At 33.6% G+C, this 19,395-nt stretch overlaps 1 protein-coding gene across 5 annotated transcripts in view; it reads left to right on the top strand.

Moving 5' to 3' along the window:
* Nucleotides 1-19,395, top strand: part of LOC109448683 (uncharacterized) — a 149,536-nt gene that overhangs the window by 82,785 nt on the left and 47,356 nt on the right. For all 5 annotated transcript variants that reach the window (XR_016020693.1, XR_016020694.1, XR_016020696.1 and 2 more), the window contains one exon: nucleotides 15,064-15,198. The gene's annotated coding sequence lies outside the window, so the exon portion shown is untranslated. The remainder of the gene's footprint in view (nucleotides 1-15,063; nucleotides 15,199-19,395) is intronic.

The raw sequence follows: 19,395 nt of genomic DNA, 5'->3' as shown, positions 1-19,395 counted from the left end.
CTTAATTTTTATGAAGTCCAATTTGTCTATTTTTACTTTTATTGTTCATGCTTTTAGTGTCAAATCTAGGAATCCGTTGTCGTATATGAGGTTAATTACACCTGTATTTTCTTCTGATAGTTTTATCTGTTATATTTAGGTCATTGATTTATTTTGAGTTAATTTTATACAAGAAATAAGATATGGGTTCAACTTTATTATTTGTATGTGTTTATCTGTTTGTTTCCACACCATTTTTTGAAAAGACTGTTCTTTCCCTTTTGAATGGTCTTGTCCAAAATTATTTACCATAGATAATTGGGTTATTTCTGGAGTCTTGATTTTATTCTCTTGGTCTCTATATTTATCCTTATGCCAGTATCACAATGTTTTGTTTACTGTAGGTTTGAAGTAAGTTTAGAAATTGGGAAGTGTGAGGCCTCCAACTGTGTTTTACTTTTTTAGTATTGTTTTGGCTATTCGAGATCCCTTGCAGTACCATATAAATTTGGGGAACTTAGTTCATTTTATGGACTATTATCATCTTAACAATATTAAGTCTTCCAATTTATGAACATGGGGTGGATTTGTATTTATTTAGGACTTTTTATATTTTTTTTCAGCCATGTTTTGTAGTTTTCAATGGATAAGTCCTTCACCTTCTTCATTAAATTTATTCCTTGGTATTTTATTCTTTTGAATACTATTGTAAATGGAATTGTTTTCTTAATTTCCTCTTCAGATTGTTTATTGCTGTTGTAAACAGAACTGACTTTTGTGTGTTGATCTTGTACCCTGAAACTTTACTGAATTCACTTGTTAGCTCTCGTAATTTTTTTGTGGATTCTAGGGAATTTTGTGTATATAGAATTATGTTATCTGCAAATATAGTTTTATTCCTTTATAATTCTAAAAAGCATCATCAATTTGCATACGTTTTATCTTTTTCTTGACTAATTGCTCTGGCTAGAACTTTCTACAATGTTGAGCAGCAGAGGTCAAAGTGGGCATCATTTCTTGTTCCTGACCTTAGGGAAAGCTTTCATTTTTTTCACCGTTGAGTATGGTGTTAACTGTGGGTTTTTGACAAATGCCCTTTATCATGTTAAGGAAGTTTCCTTCTATCCTAGTTTGTGAGTGTTTTTATTATGAGAGGGTGTAGAAATTTGTCAAATTCTCCTTCTGCATGTTTTGAGATGATCATGTAGTTCTTTCCTTCATTCTGTTAATATGGTATATATTAAATTGATTCATTTTAATATGCATTCCTGAGTTAAATCCCACTTGGTTATGGTGTATAATTTTTTAAATGTGCTGTTGGATTTGGTTTGCTAGTATTTTGTTGAGGAATTTGTGTGTATATTCGTAAGAGATATTTGTCTGTAGTTTTCTTGTGATATCTGTTTGGCTTTGATATGAGGTTAATGTTGACCTCATAAAATGTGGTATAAAGTGTTCCCTCTTTGTTTTTTTAGGAACAGTTTGAGGAGGAGAGTGTAAATTTTCCTTTAAATATTTGGTAGAATTCATCTCTGAAGCCACATGGTCCTGATTTTTCTTTGTTGGGAGATTTTTATTAAGTGATTCAATCTCTTTACTTGTTACAGGTCTGTTAAGATTTTTCTACTTTTTCTTGAGTCCGTTTTGCTAATTTGTGTGTGCTTAGGAATTTGTCCATTTCATCTAGGTTGTCCAATTTGTTGGTATAGAATTGTTCATAGTATTATCCTATAATCCTTTTGATTTCTGTAAGATCAGTAGTAATGTCACTGCTTTCATTTCTTATTTTAGTTATTTTCATCTTCTCTCTCTCTCTTTTTTCTTAGTCTAGCTAAAGATTTGTCATTTTTGTTGATTTTTTTCAAAGTACCAACTTTTGGTTTCATAGACTTTCTCTTCTCTGTTTTGTTTATCTTTGCTATAATCTTTATTTTCTTCCTTTTGCTGGCTTTGGGTTTAGTTTGCTCTTCTTTTTCTAGTTACTTAAGATGTGAAATTGTGTTGTTGATTTGAGATCATTGTTAATGTAGGTGTTTACAGTTATAAATTTCCTTCAGAGCTTCTGTTGGATCCTATATCTTTTGGTATATTGTGATTTTATTTGCATTTATCTCAAAGTATTTTCTAAAATCCCTAGTGATTCTTTCTTTGGTCTATTGGTTGTTTAAGAGTGTGCTCTTTAATTTCCGCGTATTTGAGTGTTTTCCAGTTTTCCTTCTGTTATTGAATTCTAGCTCCATTTCGTTGTGGTCAAAGAAGATACTTTGTATGATTCAGATATTTTTAAATTTGAGAATTGTTTTTGGCCTAACCTACAGTGTATTCTGGAGAATGTTCCACATGCATTTAAGAATATATGAGGTCAGACAATTAGGTTCGCGAACTCATCCTAGAAAAAGTGCTACATACCTCATTGCTGAATATCGCTATGGTCACCTTCAAAGTACTTCCCTTGGGAAGCTATGAACCAATGCCAGCACCTAGCCCACCCTTCATAGCAATTTTGGAACTGTTTTTTGGAATGGCCATCAGAGCTCTCGTCGTATTACCCTTGGTGTTCTGAATGTCATCAAAATGTCTTCCTATCAATAGTTTCTTTGTCTTCGGATAAAGACAGAAGTCACTGGGGGCCAAATCAAGTGAATAGGGAGGGTATTCCAATACGATTATTTGTTTACTGGCTCAAAACTCCCTCACAGATGGTGCCATGTGAGCTGGTATATTGTTGTGATGCAAAAGCCATGAATTGTTGGCGAAAAGTTCAGGTCGTCTAACTTTTTCACACATCCTTTTTAGCACTTTCAAATAGTAAACTTGGTTAACTGTTTGTCCAGTTGGTACAAATTCATAATGAATAATCCTCTGATATATTAAAAAATAATCGTTGCAACAAGTTTGTGAAGTTAATTGTCAGATGTTGTATATTCTGCTGTTGTTGGGTGGAGTGTACTGTATATGTCTGTTAAGTGCAGATGGTTTATAGTGTTCTTCAAGTCCTCTATATCCATACAGATTTTTTCTCCATGTTTTATCCATTATTGAAAGTGGGCTATTGATGCTTTTGACTGTTGTAGACAATTTCTCCCTTAATTCTGTCACTGTATGTTTCTTACATTTTGAGACTCTGATATTTGGTGTGTATATTTTTATAATTGTTATATCTTCTTGGGGAATTGACCCGCTTGTCACTATAAAATGTCTTTTGCAACAGTTTTTGATGTTAAATCCATTTTGTCTGATATTAGTATAGCTAGCCTGGCTCCCTTTTGGTTACTATTTGCATGGAATATCTTTTTCCATTTTTTCACTTTCAACCTATCTATGATTTGGGGTCTAAAATGAGTCTCTTGCAAGCAGCATATTGTTATATAATGTTTTTTAAAAATGAATTCTGCCAATATGTTTTTTTAATTGGTGATTTAAACTCATTTACATTTATAGTGATTACTGATAATGAAGAATTTATTTCTGCCACTGTGGCATTTGTTTTTGATGTGTCATGTCCTTTTTGTTCTTCATTTCTACCAAAACTACCTTCTTTTGTGTTTGATTTTTTTCTAGTATACCATTTTGTTTCCCTCTGCATTTCTTTTTGTATATATTTTTAGTTATTTTCTCAGTGGTTACCATGGGATTACAATTAACATCCTAAATTTATAAAAATCTAGTTTGAATTCATACCATCTTAGCTTCAATAACATACATTAACTCTACTCCTACCTGGCTTCATCCTCCCCTATATATTATTATTGCCACAATTTGCATCTTTATGCATTGTGTTCCCGTTAATATAAATTTATAATTATTGTTTTCTGCATTTATCATTTAAATGATATAAGAAATAAAAAGAGGAGTCACATACCAAAAATACAATTATACTACATTTTTTATTTACCTATGTAGTTACCTTTACCAGCGATCTTTATTTCTTTGTATGGCTTTGAGTTAACTCTCTAGTATCCTTTAGTTTCAACCTAAAGAATTCCCTTTAGCATTTCTTGTAGAGCAGATCTATTAGTAATGAATTCCCTTAGCTTTTGTTTTTTTGGAATGTTGTAATTTCTCCTTTATTTTTGAAGGAGTGTTTTGCTGAATACAGAATTCCTGGTTGACATTTTTTTTCCCTTTCAAGTCTTTAAATATATCGTCTTACTGCCTTTTGGTCTCCATAATTCTGGATGAGAAACAGTCTGTTAATTTTTTTCAGGATGATTGTATGTGATAAATTGCTGTATTATGCTGCTTGCAAGAATCTCTCTGTCTTTGTCTTTCAACATTTGATAATAATGTGTTGTGGTGTGGGTTTCTTTGAGTTTGTCCTGCATCGAGTTTGCTGAGATTCTTGCATGTGTATATCCATGTATTTTATCAAGTTTGGGTAGTTTTTGAACATTTCTTCAAATATTTTTTCGCTTTTTTTTCACTCTCTTTTCCTTCTGAGACTCCTATAATGTATGTCTTGGTACGTTTGATGGTTTTCCATAGGTCTTTTAGGCCATGTTCATTTTCTTCACTTGTTTTCTTTCTGTCTCTCAGACTGGGTAACTACAATTGCCCTATCATCACATCTGATGATTCTTTCTTTTTCCTGTTCATATCTGCTGTTGAATGCCTTTTGTGAATTTTAAATTTTATTTATTGTACTTTTGAGTTCCATAATTTCTACTTTAATCTTTTAAATAATTTCTGTCTCTTTGTTGATAATCTTTATTTGTTCATACATTATTTTCTGGATATCCTTTATTTCTTTCTCCATAGTTCTTTTAAAGCTCTTTGGCATATTTGAGGCAGTAAAATTTAAAGTCTTTGTCTAGTGAGTTCAATGTCTGGGCTTACTCAGAGTGGTTTCTGTTACTTTATTTTTTTTCCTGTGAATGAGGCATACTTTCCTCTTTTTTTTTTGGCATGCTTTGTAATTTTCTTGTTGAGATCTGGTCGTTTTGAATATTGTAATGTAATTCTGGAAATCAGATTCTCCCCTCTACACCAAGGATTGCTGTTGTTACTTGATGAAGATTGCAGTTGTTCATTTGCTTAGTGACTTTTCCAAATTGTATTTGCAAAGACTATATTCCTTGTCATGTGTGGTTACTGAAGTTTGTGTATTTTATTTTTGTGGTCAGCCAGTGACCTGACAGGGATTTCCTTAAATGCTTGGATCCAATAAGAGAAAAAAACACATTTTTAAAAAGGGTATTCTGACTCTTTAACCTCCTTCAACAATGCCAGTGAATCTGCTTCAACACTTTAGGGTTGAACCAATGGCCAGCTTCTGTGAGGACCCCACAGTGAACTTTTAGGTAGATAAAATACAGAACTTTGTTTTTTGGAGGAGAAGGTTCCTATTGTCCACCCTGATGCCAGAAAGCTGCATCAGGATCAGACCATCATCCCTTTGGGACTGGAGGATTTCAGCTAGTATGTGTAATGTTGAAATTCACCAAAATTTACCAGTCTCTTTCTTTGTCAAGCGCTCTCCTGTATGCTGTAAGTGTTCAACTAGACTCCAGCATTCTGAAATACTAATTGACTCTAATAGTTCTTACCAGCTCAATAGCTGTCTTTGTGGAGGGACTGACTCTAGAGCTCCCTACTCTGACATCTTCCATGACATTTCTCCCTTCCCTGTTCATTATTAAAAGTGTTCCAGTTTGGACAATAAGTTTTATGGTCACCCATTGGTAATTGAATGACAAGAGCAAGAGAAAGACATGAAAACAAGTTCTTATAGAAATTATAAACCATGAGGATCATCAATAAATATTTATTGACTGTTGAAAGAGTATAAGCTGTCAGGAAAATGCTACAAGGTTTTCGCATTTTCAGTTCAATATTATTCCTGCTATTTAGGAAGTTTTTATACTGGTCTAGCATTGGTACAGTGGTGCCTCTGTTGGAAGGGTTGACAGACCACGTTGATTTACTTCCTGAGTTTAGATATGGGGTACTGTCATTGTAACATGTGAACTGAGATGTGGAGTATATGAACAGCTTTATCTCTTGTTGCTTACATGGATGCCATATTGTCTGTCTTTCTATTTGCTCCCCCTTATCAAATCTGTGGGTGGGTCATGAACAATTGTTTCACGGCTATGTACAGTCTGCAGGCCTTATGTTGTGTAGGCCTGCTATAGACAATGCTCTTTAATTGGGCAGAAAAGTTGGTGCATTGGCTTCTTTCCCATTTCAAAAAGCTGAGTACATGCTGTTACTGCAGCATTTCCAGTCTGCGCCAGCTCGAGGAGCAAGATCCTAAGATTGAAAATCAAACTAGAGCTCCACATGAAGATAAATAGCACTGCATTTTGACTATTGAGTCTGATTGTATTTTCAATTTTAAGGAGGTGCTTTTTTGAATGTGGGTTAATATGCATTTACTCATTCTGGGAATTCACTAGATTTCAGCTGCTTTTAGAATCCCACTTAAGATGGTTTTCATTAAAGTTTTTCGTAACTACTCAGAAAAGAATAATAGAGTACATTTGGGAAAAGATGCTTTCAAAGAGAGATCTTGGGTTGATTGACTGGCTGACTCTCCATCTCTCACCTGAAATGCTACAGGTGACACCAAATTTAATCTTTTAAAATGTAAGTTAATAAAAGTGGAAGTAACTTGTTACTTTTTTAAAAAATCTGTATTAAACATGAAAAAGCTAGTTTTGTCAAAATTAAGTAAAATAATTTTTTGTTTCTTTAAGTAGCTACATTTTATGGTTGAATTTTAAACTCTGATAAAAGGGGCAGTTATGATGGAACTCATCAAAATATAAGCTATATTTTGGCCACTGTAAATAAAGCTGCAATGAACATCGGAGCACATATATCTTTACGGATAAATGTTTTCAGATTTGGAAACAACCAAAGTGTCCTTCGATAGATGATTGGATAAAGAAGATGTGATATATATACACAATGGAATATTATTCTGCCATAAGACAAGATGAAATAGTGCCATTTGCAACAACTTGGATGGATTTTGAGATTATTATGCTAAGTGAAATAAGTCAGACAGAAAAAGTCGAGAACCGTATGATTTCACTGATATATGGGTGTGGGGACAGAGTCCCAGAGAGCAGTTTCCAGGCTCTCGGCCTCACATGGAAAGGTCCTGGCTTGGGTAGTAGATAGCTATCAGTTGTGACTAGTTGGCCATTAGCTGTTACTGGTTAACCATTAGCCACTGATATAACTGCCGTGGCTAAGCTAGCAAGCGCGGATTGCAATCAGCAAGTGAGGTTGTTTGGCAGAGAAGTGGATGGCAGGTTGCGGATCATGTGGCTCCTGATTCCTGTGTCTCCAACCCAGCCACCAGCGAGAATATAGTGGTATGACTCCCCTATCTATGGCCCCTTGGGTGTTCCTTTTTGGCCTCACCATATCCTGCGTTCTTACGCGGGGGGGGGGGGCAGGAGGGGGTCTTATGCGGGGGGGGGAGGGGGGTCTTATGCGGGGGGGGGGGAGGGGGTCCCCGCATGACATCCTGCATGACAATGGAATATAAAACCGAAAGCAACAAAGGAAGACAAATAAAGAAACAAAAACTCATAGACATATAGACAATAGTTTAGTGGTTACCAGAGTGGTGGGGGGAGTGAGGGGTGGTAAGGAGTGATGGAAGGAGAACTGACTCTTGGTGATGAACACACAATGTGATATACAGATGATGTATTGCAGAATTGTACACTTGAAACCTATGTAACTTTACTAACCATTGTTGCCCCAATAAACTTTAATTAAAAAAAATATAAGCTATATCATATGAAAGGTTTGCTTATAGTATATTGATAGTATAAAAGCTTTCTTTAAAAAAATCTTTTTATTATAATTAAAATGTCTAAATTATAATCATATACTAAGAAACAGTTTTAATCTTTTTCATAGTTCTTCATGTGATGTTAATGTTGTGTACATTAGTATTGATGCTTGAGTTTAATGTTACTTTCTCTAGCATTGAAATTGCCAACACCATAGCTTTGGTAATGCATATTTGAATATTTAATTATGTTGCTATAAACAGCTTCTCTAATGCTACATTTTCAGTGAATACGGTGGGCCTTCTGTTAGTGCTGGCATTTAAGCACTCTTGCTTTCTGTTTTCCTGTTGTATATACAAAGCGAAGTATTCCCACCTGAGATTTCCTCAAAGTTTCACTTGGGAAACAGAACATGATTTGAAAGATTTTTTTTCTGTCGTATGTTGCTCAAATCAAGCTTTGCTTTGAATCAAGCCAACTGATGAAAACATAGTCCAGTCTTCTTTCCATCAGAATGCAATTACCTCTAAGGCCTATAGTAAAAAGACCACTAATTGAGAACACTTGTCTTTGTTTTCAGTTAGTAAAGATTTTTATTAAAAATGTCCATTTTTGAAATTCAAAAAGGCGGGTTTATTTTTAATGAACTTAAGAGTTGGGAGCTCTGAAAATTAAAGCATGTGCAGGTTATCCTTTTCCCCAAGGGGATACATACTACTGCTGTGCTCCTGTGAAGTAATAATGAGATACCATAAGCAAACAGTAGATGATTCATGTCAGATGGTTCTCCAATAACGTTAGGGGGGAAAAAGCAGCTGATGTATGGGATATTGAAGGCAGATTAAGTTGTTAATGTATATTAGTATATTCTTAATTTCCTTTTAATTGAAAAAGACATATTGACTTTAATTAGAACCATTTCACAGGAACTGTCAATTAGCACATGTCAAACTAGTTAATTCAGAACAGAATTCTTTTAATTAGGGTCTGCTTTCCTTTAACTATGGGGCCAATGAAATCAGCCTTTCCTTATCTAGATTTTAAATGTCTCTAAGACATATAATACAAATGTAGACTCTTATCTATTATTAGAAGCCCATATGGATAACATTAAAATGATGATGCTGGCATTGTTCATGCAGCACAAATCAGAGTCCCTTTATGACTGTTAGAAAAAAAATGGCTTTGAACAAAGACTATTTTAAATACCAGATTTATCCTACTTTAAAGAGACTACAAAATTTATGACATGCATGTTCACATTTAAAGTATTATTTAATACGTCTGCTCAAATAAATGGGCCTATTCAAACGTTTTGTGTGTTCTATCAGCCGAAGACACATAAAACATTGTCAAGCCATACAGCAACATTTTTCCCTTAAATGAACTGTAATCAAAAAGGGAAAACAGACTGAATGATTTTTTTTCTGCACAACATAAAAATAGCATTGTTAACTTTCATTGCATTCAAAGATTTAATACCAATAGTTGATATACTGACTAAACCACTAGTACTGAGCTAATGTGATCTTAGCAATCAGACAGTGTAAAATCTGAAACTTGGCTCTTGCTTAATGTAATGATGTGGAATTATAGCATTTTAGTTTCAGTTGGTATGAGGATGGGCACATACAGTGAGCTTGGTAGAGCAGGGTTATATAGTGTTCACCTATAAATAGATATGCTCAAAATGAAAACAAGATTTAAGTGAGACATAAAGGGAGAGTTAATGTGAAATCTAGCTTACTTTATTGTGTGAGGTTTAGCCACTATTTTACTGAGTTATAGCAAGCAAGAATGACAGAAATTAATAAAAAGAATATTTAATAAGCTAAACTCTGGATTCCAAAGAGAATTATATGGTAACTTATTTTATGTATCCTCATACCTGTTCATATTGTTGTAGATACATTTAACTTAATTATAATGGTACTGTTCCTTCTAAAGTGTGCTGCACTGTAACTGTATCAGTGGCTGCATTTGTGCCAGGTGAAGTAAATGAAGAATCGTGGTTATCTTATTTTTGGTTAAAATAGGCAAAACAACAAGGGCAACAAGCAACAAATGAAAAAAATACAACCAAAAAACCCCTTTCTTTTTCTTCCAGAGTTGACCTTTTTCTTCTGAACTATTTCTAGTGGTGCCTTACTTAGCTCTCTACTCTGTGTTTGAGATACACAGCCTACATTCAGCATGTCCTTATTTTGTTCAGGTCTTTAGCTTTTAACACTTTTGGTGTCATATAGTCATTTGAGTCAGTGGTGAAAGATATTACTCCCCTTCCCAGACCTTTTTCTTCTGAACTATTTCTAGTGGTGCCTTACTTAGCTCTCTATTCTGTGTTTGAGAGACACAGCCTACATTCAGCATGTCCATATTTTGTTCAGGTCTGTGGCTTTTAACACTTTTGGTGTCATACAGTCACTTGAGTCAGTGGTGAAAGATATTACTCCTCTTTTAACACTTTTGGTGTCATATAGTCACTTGAGTCAGTGGTGAACGATATTACTCCTCATCCCAGAAAAATCTACATAGGCATACATGTACTAAAATATTCAGGACAGGAAATCTTAACTTAAAAAGTAATTTGGCATGGCCTGTTGAAAACTGTAACCTCGGTTTGATAGAATTGACTACTTGTAGTGTTGCAGGCAGTATGTTTGGTTCTGGGACTATAACAACGAGTAAGGTGAGCAATCTTACCATCTGAGTCACTGTGACAAATTGTTAACACATTTTCAGAAATTACTATGAGATTCTTTTTGTTTTTTAAACCTGTTTTACTCTCTGAACTGGTTAAAATTTGATCTATATTTACAAATCTTGTACAAGTTATAAATGTGATAAGATTGACAATTTTACATAAACATTGAAAATTATAATTATTAAAACATTAGAAGACATTAATTTTGTAATTGTAACTCAACAGATTTAATTAATCCTTTCCATCTTATCTATAATTCTGTTTTGGTTAATAATCTCAGGTAATATTAATTAATATTATAATTTTGATCCATCTTTTAGTTGTTTATTTAAATCATGTTATTTATAATTACTTATAAAGAAGACATAAGGCATACTGATATAATTTTTATAAGTTAGTTTCATTTAAATTCAAAATAAACTGCAAATGATCTGGGAGGGGGCATGCTAATTAATTTCTTGATTTTTCCATGAGTAGGTTGTCCATGCTATACCAGGGTTTAAATTTGAACAATGGCTGAGCTAGGTCTACTTTACATAAACGAGTCTGTTGTTCCACCACAGAGTCTTAATTGCTTTATATCTTCAAAGAGATGTGTGTGTGTGTGTGTGTGTGTGTTTGGTTTTCAAGAGTATATCATTGTTAAATATGCGTATAGATATATTTGCGCGTATTTATATACTTAGTGTGTGTGTCTTAGTCCCAATTTGCTCCTTGATTGTCTATAGCAGTTTAAATTCCCTTGTCTATTTTAATTTATTAAAAGTTGACCCTCAGTGCATTTACCAGCAACAAAAATTTTTCTTTGGAAATTTACAGGACACATGAGCCTTAACTTGGTTTAATCATCTTACTGGTATAAATAGTGTAGGCTTTATATATTGGTGAAAATAGGCAAAAATTATTCAGATCATATGTTTGTGAATAAGAACCATAGCCATTTAACTCTGACTTGATTAGCAGCATTTTAACAGATTAAATTATTAGAAGCTATGATTTCAAATAGTTTTATCCGAACAGAAAAAATCTAGAAATCGCTGAAATGTTTTATGTAAAGGCAAGTAATTTTCAGATTAAATTTTTTAATTATTGGATTTTTAAGAGTTAAAATGGAAACTGTTAAAATTATTTCATCTGCTTCTAGTTCCTAAATCAATATAGTGTTGATTTTTATTAGGGACTAAATATACCACTCTATGGGATTTGTTTACTCGGTGTGTATGTAACTACTCACCCCCATTTTCTACTTAATGATCAACAGTTGTCTAACATTAATTATATATTACAATGTAGTAAATTAAATTTTTATCTTCTTGAGTGAGATTGTGTTTATGTAGCTTTCAGAAGTGACAGGGAGCTATTTCTTTATTTGTTTCTATTGTTATTTTCATTGGCCATCTCAGGCTCATTTGGTTCAATACCACAAGTATTAATATCTAATATTAATATCCTAATAGTTAATATTAGGCATTATCTTATTGAACATTAATTAAAACATTTATTTGTCTTTCTTTTAACTATGTGGAATCTGTTAAAAACTATTAATGATCAGTAAATAGTGATTTTTTCCAAAATTATGTATTTATTGTTGAAATATTTTCAAAACCATTATTTTATGCAATATAAATAATCCCATCATTGATTTCCTTCACTGATATCATTAGGCGTTCTGTGTAGGGAAAAGCTGGGTTCAAAGTCTGGTATTACTATTTACTAACTTTGTGAACTTAGATAAATTAACATACCTCTCAGGACTTCAGTTCCCTCCTCTAAAAAATGGGTATAATAATAACTACCTTACAGTGTTATAAGGGTTAAATGAAATATGTAAAAGGTTTAGCATCATGTCTGCTACATACTCACTAAATATAGGTTCCTATCCCTTTTTCAAACAGTTTTGTTGTGTTAACTGACCCTAATGAGAAATGCAACCATTTATTAAGTAAATTCACCCTTAGATGGAAATTCAAATTATTAACATGAATGCTGTACTAATTTGCTAGATATTGATAGGGGAAGTGTACCACTGTCCTTGGTGCTTCAGGAGAAGCCAGCTGGTGATAATCATCTACTTATAAGCAGCAATCCTTTTTCAACTGTGCATGTGAAATATTTTATGACTACCACTCAGCGAAATGTCTATGGACAAAAACCCTTTGTTTATAATAGTTCAATACACAATATGCAAATATTCTTGAATAATAATATTAGCTTCTAAAAATGAGAAAAAAGATATATAAAAATAACCTATAGTTATGCCAACCAAAGATAGTCACTCTAAATATTTCGGTGTATTTTATATATTAATATGTGTGCTGAGAATTTTACTAAGTCATTGCATTTTATTCATAATTGTGATTTAAATGACTTCATAGTTCATTTTTTAAACTAAGCTGCTCTTTTTGAGGTTTGCGTTTTTTCCTTCTGCTCCAACAAGTAATGTTGGACTGCATATCTTTATATATAAAACCTTTATTTGCATTTCAGATTATTTCCTTAGGCTAATTTTTAGGAGTAGAATTACTGGTCAAAGAGAATGAACATTAGCATTTGATATATATTACCTCAAATTGCTTTCCAGAAAAGCTCCACAAGCCCCAAAAGTGTATTTTTGACAAAAGAGTGAGTTGCTTTTTGAAAATACAGTTTGTCCATTTTGTTAAGTCAGTTGCTTAGTATATAGTTTTTTGCTAATTGATTCTTATTTAACTGATTTACTTTGGCACTAATTTAGGATGAGACCAAATAACATTCTAATGACCCATGTGCAATCGCCTGGGATTTTCAAAACGATAGCTTTTAATTTAAAAGTAATGTTTAATATTTGGTATAAGTGGTAACTGGTCTGCCAATTTGACATAGTCATATCTTGATTTTTGTCGGTGTTATGAGGTCTCTTCAGGTCTAATTTCTATAGTAATTTTTATAGGAACATGAGCTTCTTCTAATGTGCAATTAAAGTATTTGCATTATTGGCAATATACATTATAGAGAAACTTAAGGGTAAAAACCAGCTCATTTTATTTTGTAGTACAATTGTAAATAGGAAAAATATGCTAACATGATAATATCTAATGAGGGAAATGTTCCATTCAGATGTCTGTTTTTCTAATAATCCTAAAATAACTATATGCCTTTATTTATATGAGTAACATCACATTCAAGCATCTTCCTAGGATTATATTCACTTTCAAAAAAGATAAACACAATATGAGTTTAGAATTTTGATAAATTCTGTTTTAAAGGTGATTTAAATCTTTAGATATGTAAGATTTGAGATTTCAACGAAGATATAATTATGTATGCTACTTTTGAGAGTTACTTAGATATTTTCTCTTGTTTAACTGCATTTAGTACAGCTTCTAACATAAGAAAATGAGAACTGGGTCTTGTATGATAGATCTTTTATGGGGTACAGAGAAATATAATTTTCCTTAGTGATTTTTGAAGCCTCTATCTAGGCACACTGGCAGTTTTATTTTTATTAAATGTGTAGATAACAAGGTCATATGCTCTCACAAAGGGCATGTGAAAGGAAAAGAGAAAACATAATTTTTGTTTTTGCTGTTGTCATTAGGGATTTTCATATTTTCTTTGTATGTTGGGCACCTTTTCATGTTTATTGTACTATACTGATAGTAATGTCACATTATTAAGTTAACACCAAGTTAGTGAAAATGAAAAGCAGAATATTTTGCTGCTAATACTATTGTTCTAGATTGTTTTGTCCTGTAAATAATTACCTTTTATGGTTATAAGTTATTTCAAAATGGGAAGCTTTGGGGAGATGCGTTTTGTTTTAAGCCAAATTAGGCTGCTAACCTAAATTTGGAACAGTCTCTTCACTATTAGTAAATATGTTGTGGTACTAATACAGAGGAATACAAACAGTTGTTTTATTCTGTGCTTTCACATTTTCTATTGAATATACATGTGTAAGTGAAGGCACAGCTTTGGCGAGGGGTGAGGATTATCTGTATCTCTATCTGTATCTCTATCTGTATCTCTATCTGTATCTCTATCTGTATCTCTATCTGTATCTCTATCTGTATCTCTATATATCTATATCTATATCTATATCTATATCTATATCTATATCTATATCTATATCTATATCATCTATATCTATCATCTATATACACACATACACACACACACAAGTGATCACTCTTTTACACCCTTTAGTTCTGGAAGTAAGAAAAACAAATAATAAAGTCACACTGCTAGTTATACATATTTTACACTAATCCTATCAGACTTGACTGTATTCTAGACTTGAACATACGACAGAGACAGGAAGTGTGGGTATAGGGAATTGGAAAGATGAAACAGGGGAAGACACAGAGAAGGTTGATGTTCTCAGCTTTTGATATTGAATTTGTAGAATTAACTTATTTTTCTCATGTCTTGAGCTTATGGTTATAATTGGAATTAATTTAAGCCTGGTTACCAAAATAAAGAAATAAATCATTTAAGACTGGGTATCTTGTTATTGAGTATGTTGATTAACTCTAAGTAGATCATCATGTAGTTTATAAATCATAATACCTTGTCACTTGTAAATATGCCTGGTGTTTTAAAAATTAAACCCGTTTCTCCTTACTTTGATTTTTCTTTGCTTTCCAGGATTAATGGGCAAAATGTGAACTTCACTATGAATTTCTCCTAAAATTTTGATTTACGGTTTACTTTCTCAAGACTCATTTTGAATTACAGAGATAATGTTCTGCTATAACCTCTTATGGAAGGATTTCAAAATGAGTAAGTTGACCTTCTGGGGTATGATATTTTGGGAGACACTTGACCGAAATTAATAGATATTATTATGCTGGCTGCCTCTAATGTATTAGAAATTATTCTTTGAAGAGTCCAGTTGAACACCAAGTCCAGTGGCATTTGATGAGGGGTGGGGATATATCTATCCACAGAAACAATCATTTGTAAACAATCATATGGGACTGCTTTCCAGTTTTCATTTATTTTAACTTGAGTAAGCATGAAGATCAGCTTAATTACAAAAAGGAAATGCCAGGCTTACGATTTCAGCAAATGTACTTTAATGGATGTGTCACGATTTTTAAAAAAAGAATGTGAGGATAGAATTCAAAGATGTTGTCTGTTGTACAACATAATGCCTGTAGTTAATAATACATTACTGTGCACTTTAAAAATATGTTAAGAGGGGTGACCAGTTAGCTCAGTTGGTTAGAATGTGGTGCTAATAACACCAAGGTTGCCGGTCAGATCCCCGCATGGGCCATTGTAAGCTGTGCCTTCCATAAAAGAAAAAAAAAAGAAAAAGATTGGTACATTAAAAAATAAATAAACAAATAAATAAAATATGTTAAGAGGCCAGATCTCATGTTAAGTGTTCTTATCACAGAACAACAACAACAATAAAAAACACAAGGACATTTTTGGAGATGGTAGAGATATTGATTGTGATATACTGGAGATCATAGTTTGATTGTGGTGATGGTATCATGGGTATATGCATATGTCCAAACTCATCAAAATGTATACATTAAATATGTGCAATTTTTAAATATATCAATTATACCTCAGTAAATCTAAAAAATAGATGTTGATTATATTTTAAAGATATTTTCTGGAGAAGGAAGAGAAGAAAATTAAGCAGCTGAAGTCTCAAAGCATTCAGAATTCTTGATGTAGGAGGTGAAAAGGAATGGCTTCATGATTCTTTGTTTCAATCTGTTGCCCGCATGATGAGTAGTTGATCCTGATGTTGATGTTGGTGTTCTCCTTGGCACTTAAAGAAATAACAAATATATTCTTAACGGTTTCTCACTAGAGAGCTGAGACTACCGATTCACGGGAAAAAAAACCTTTTTGAGGATACAACTGAAAAACAATTTATGACAGAAGATGCAAAAGAAAAGGAGGAAGGGAGATGGCAAAAGTGGGTAGAGACTGTGAGAGGAAACATGAGGGGAAGGGAGTTGAGAAGGGACAGTGGGAGGGATAAAAAAAGAAATTTGTCTCCATTCTACTGCTCAGGCTTCAATCATCCAAGGCCTTCCGTTTGCTTCTATGTTGCCTACCACCCTCCAGCTATTAGAAATCTTACTCGCATTCTAGTGTTAATCCAGTTCCTCCAGCCTTTTCCATCTGCAGGCATTTTAGATTCACATGGTTACCATAACTTTCACCGGTCTTCTTACTCCTCATTCCACTGTCAGTAGCATTTGCTGAAAGCTTTCCTGGAATATTCAAATCCTTCCATTTAGTTAATTCAAACAGTTTCACTGTCAATGATATTTCAGTGTCACATTATACCTGGCAGTGTTCTAGGCTCTGGAGATAAAATAGTCAATGAGATGAATTCTCGATCCTCATGGAGCTTACATCGCAACAGGTGAATAAATATATATTTGATTTGCTATGGGGAAAAAAGCAGATGCAGGGGATGGAGAATAACAGAGTATGCTACTTTAGAAAGGGTGGTCAAGAAGTTTCTCTATGGAGGCGATCTTTAGGTAGGAGCCTGAATAAAGTGAGGGAACAAACTGTATGAGTTTCAGGGCAGTGTGTGCCTGGCAGTGGGATGCGTCAAGTGCAAAAGCTTATGTTGGGTGTGTTCAAGGATCAGCAAGAAGCTGATGGTGGGGGACAGTGGTAGGAATGAGGTAAGACTTAGGCAGAGGCAGATCACAAAGAGGCTAATAGGCCACAGTGAAATCCTTGGATTTTATTCTAAGTGATGGCAAGTCATCACACTTAGAAGGTTGAGAGGAGAGAGGCAACGTGGAGTCACTGCACTCTAGGCATACTTTCTCAGATGAAAGTGGAGCTGCAGCATGTCAGGAGACTTCTTAGGCACTTACCCCATTGCATTTATTAACATAAATACTGCAGTAGGGATGGGAAGTGGTTGTTTAGGGATAGCTTGCACTTGGTGACACTACTGGAAGGTCTACTGTGTTTCCCTGAAAATAAGACCTATCCAGACAATCAGCTCTAATGCGTCTTTTGGAGCAAAAATTAGTATAAGACCCAGTTTTATTTTACTATAAGACCAGGTATAATATAATGTAATGTAATATAATATAGTATAGTATAGTATAATATAATATAAAATAATATAATATAATATAAATACCGGGTATTATTTTACTATAATATAAGACCAGGTATAATATAATATAATATAATATAATATAATATAATATAATATAATATAAATACCGGGTATTATTTTACTATAGTATAAGATCAGGTCTAATGTAATGTAATGTAATGTAATGTAATGTAATGTAATGTAATGTAATGTAATGTAATGTAATGTAATATAATACAATATAATACTGGGTCTTATTTTACTATAAGACCGGTCTTATATAAGACCCGATCTTATATAATAGAATATAAGATCGGGTCTTATATTAATTTTCGCTCCAAAAGACGCGTTAGAGCTGATGGTCCGGTAGGTCTTATTTTCAGGGAAACACGGTATTGTACCTTCGGAAGAGCACTACAGTACCATGATGGAGGTGACTGTTTTCCTAGAAATATTTCATTAATTAGTTCTTCCAGAGGCCAGTAGACGTGAAGTCAGTGGTGGCTAATTCAGTGACTATTTTTGTGGGCTTATTATGTATCAGACACTGGGCTAGATACTTTTGTAAATGTTAGGCTGTGCAGATATTTGTCCCCATGTTACAGAGAACAAAACTGAAACTCAGAGTTCCTATTGTACCACAGCTGCTGGAAGTGTTTGGCCAGTTATCTGAATATTCACACTAAAGTAGGCACTTTGCCTAAATTATTGGAGTAATTGCAACAGTATAGATCTGGGTATTAATCCTGTTTAATCAGGCAATGTGCTGTTAAATTTCTAAGACTATATTAAAGGGGTAAATAAAAGACTTGTCTTCTATTTTAAAAATTACTTTCTAATTTCTGGAAACTAAAGGACTATGTGGTCATTTTAGGAAAATTAGAAAATATAATTTTACACACACACACATGCATGCGTGTATGGTGCCAACCTCTCTACTTCCTCCTTGTTAATGCCTTAGACCTGTACTTTTCTCAATGTAAACGAGTAGATTCTGGTGGTATTGTCATTGTATTTATTTAAATAGTTGCAGAATGAGTTTTACTCATTTTGTCCAGTATTACCAATCATTTCAACTTTCCCTGAGACAATTTATTACTTGAAAATGAATTTGGGAAACTTAATAAATATGTTTGGTAACTGAGCTGTCTAATAAAATTGTTCCAGAGGTCATCTGAAGAGCTTACTTCTGTAGTCTATTGAGTAGTAGTGATTCAACATCTTATGCTCTGGTGGCCTATCTGCAGGGCATATTACCAAATCCACTATTTATTTGGCATAATTCATCTAAAGAAAGTAAACAAAATAAAATGATTCCCCTTTCCCTTGATAACCTCCTTGCTTGCATCAGACTATGGGAGTACATCTTAGTCTATATGTCAGATGTTCGAGGAGTATACTTTTTATTACTTTTTTATAACTCAGTTTCTATTTTGAGTCCCTATTCTGCCCAGATGGCTGGAATTAGGGATCTCTTATCTTTTCCTAGTGCTCTGCTAATTCTTGGGTGGGGGAGGTGGGTCTTGTTAGACATCTTCATCTTTCCATAGTCATAGCATCTGTAGAAACGTTCATCCTTCATTTTTGTTTCTGAAGTTGGTCATCACACGTTGCTGCTGACTTATCCCTCATTCGCATCCCACAGTTTTAGCTGGTAAAACAACTCTTCCTGCAATTTTCACGCTATTGATTACACTATAATCTTTCTGTGGTCCCCAAACTCTGCTAAGATGTGGAGAATTCCCTGATAGTGCCACTTGTCTAAGTCTCCCTGGGGCCAGGTGTGGCCTGGGAAACTCTATGAGGCTAATAACTTTGCTGTCACATTATTCATCCAATTCTGTGGGATCTTCCTGTCTCCCCGAGTCTGTACCTAGGAA

Source organism: Rhinolophus sinicus, chromosome 3 (genome assembly GCF_057876585.1).
Source record: "Rhinolophus sinicus isolate RSI-liver-muscle chromosome 3, RSI-T2T, whole genome shotgun sequence".
NCBI lineage: Eukaryota > Metazoa > Chordata > Mammalia > Chiroptera > Rhinolophidae > Rhinolophus > Rhinolophus sinicus.
This window is presented reverse-complemented; position numbering and strand designations above follow the sequence as displayed.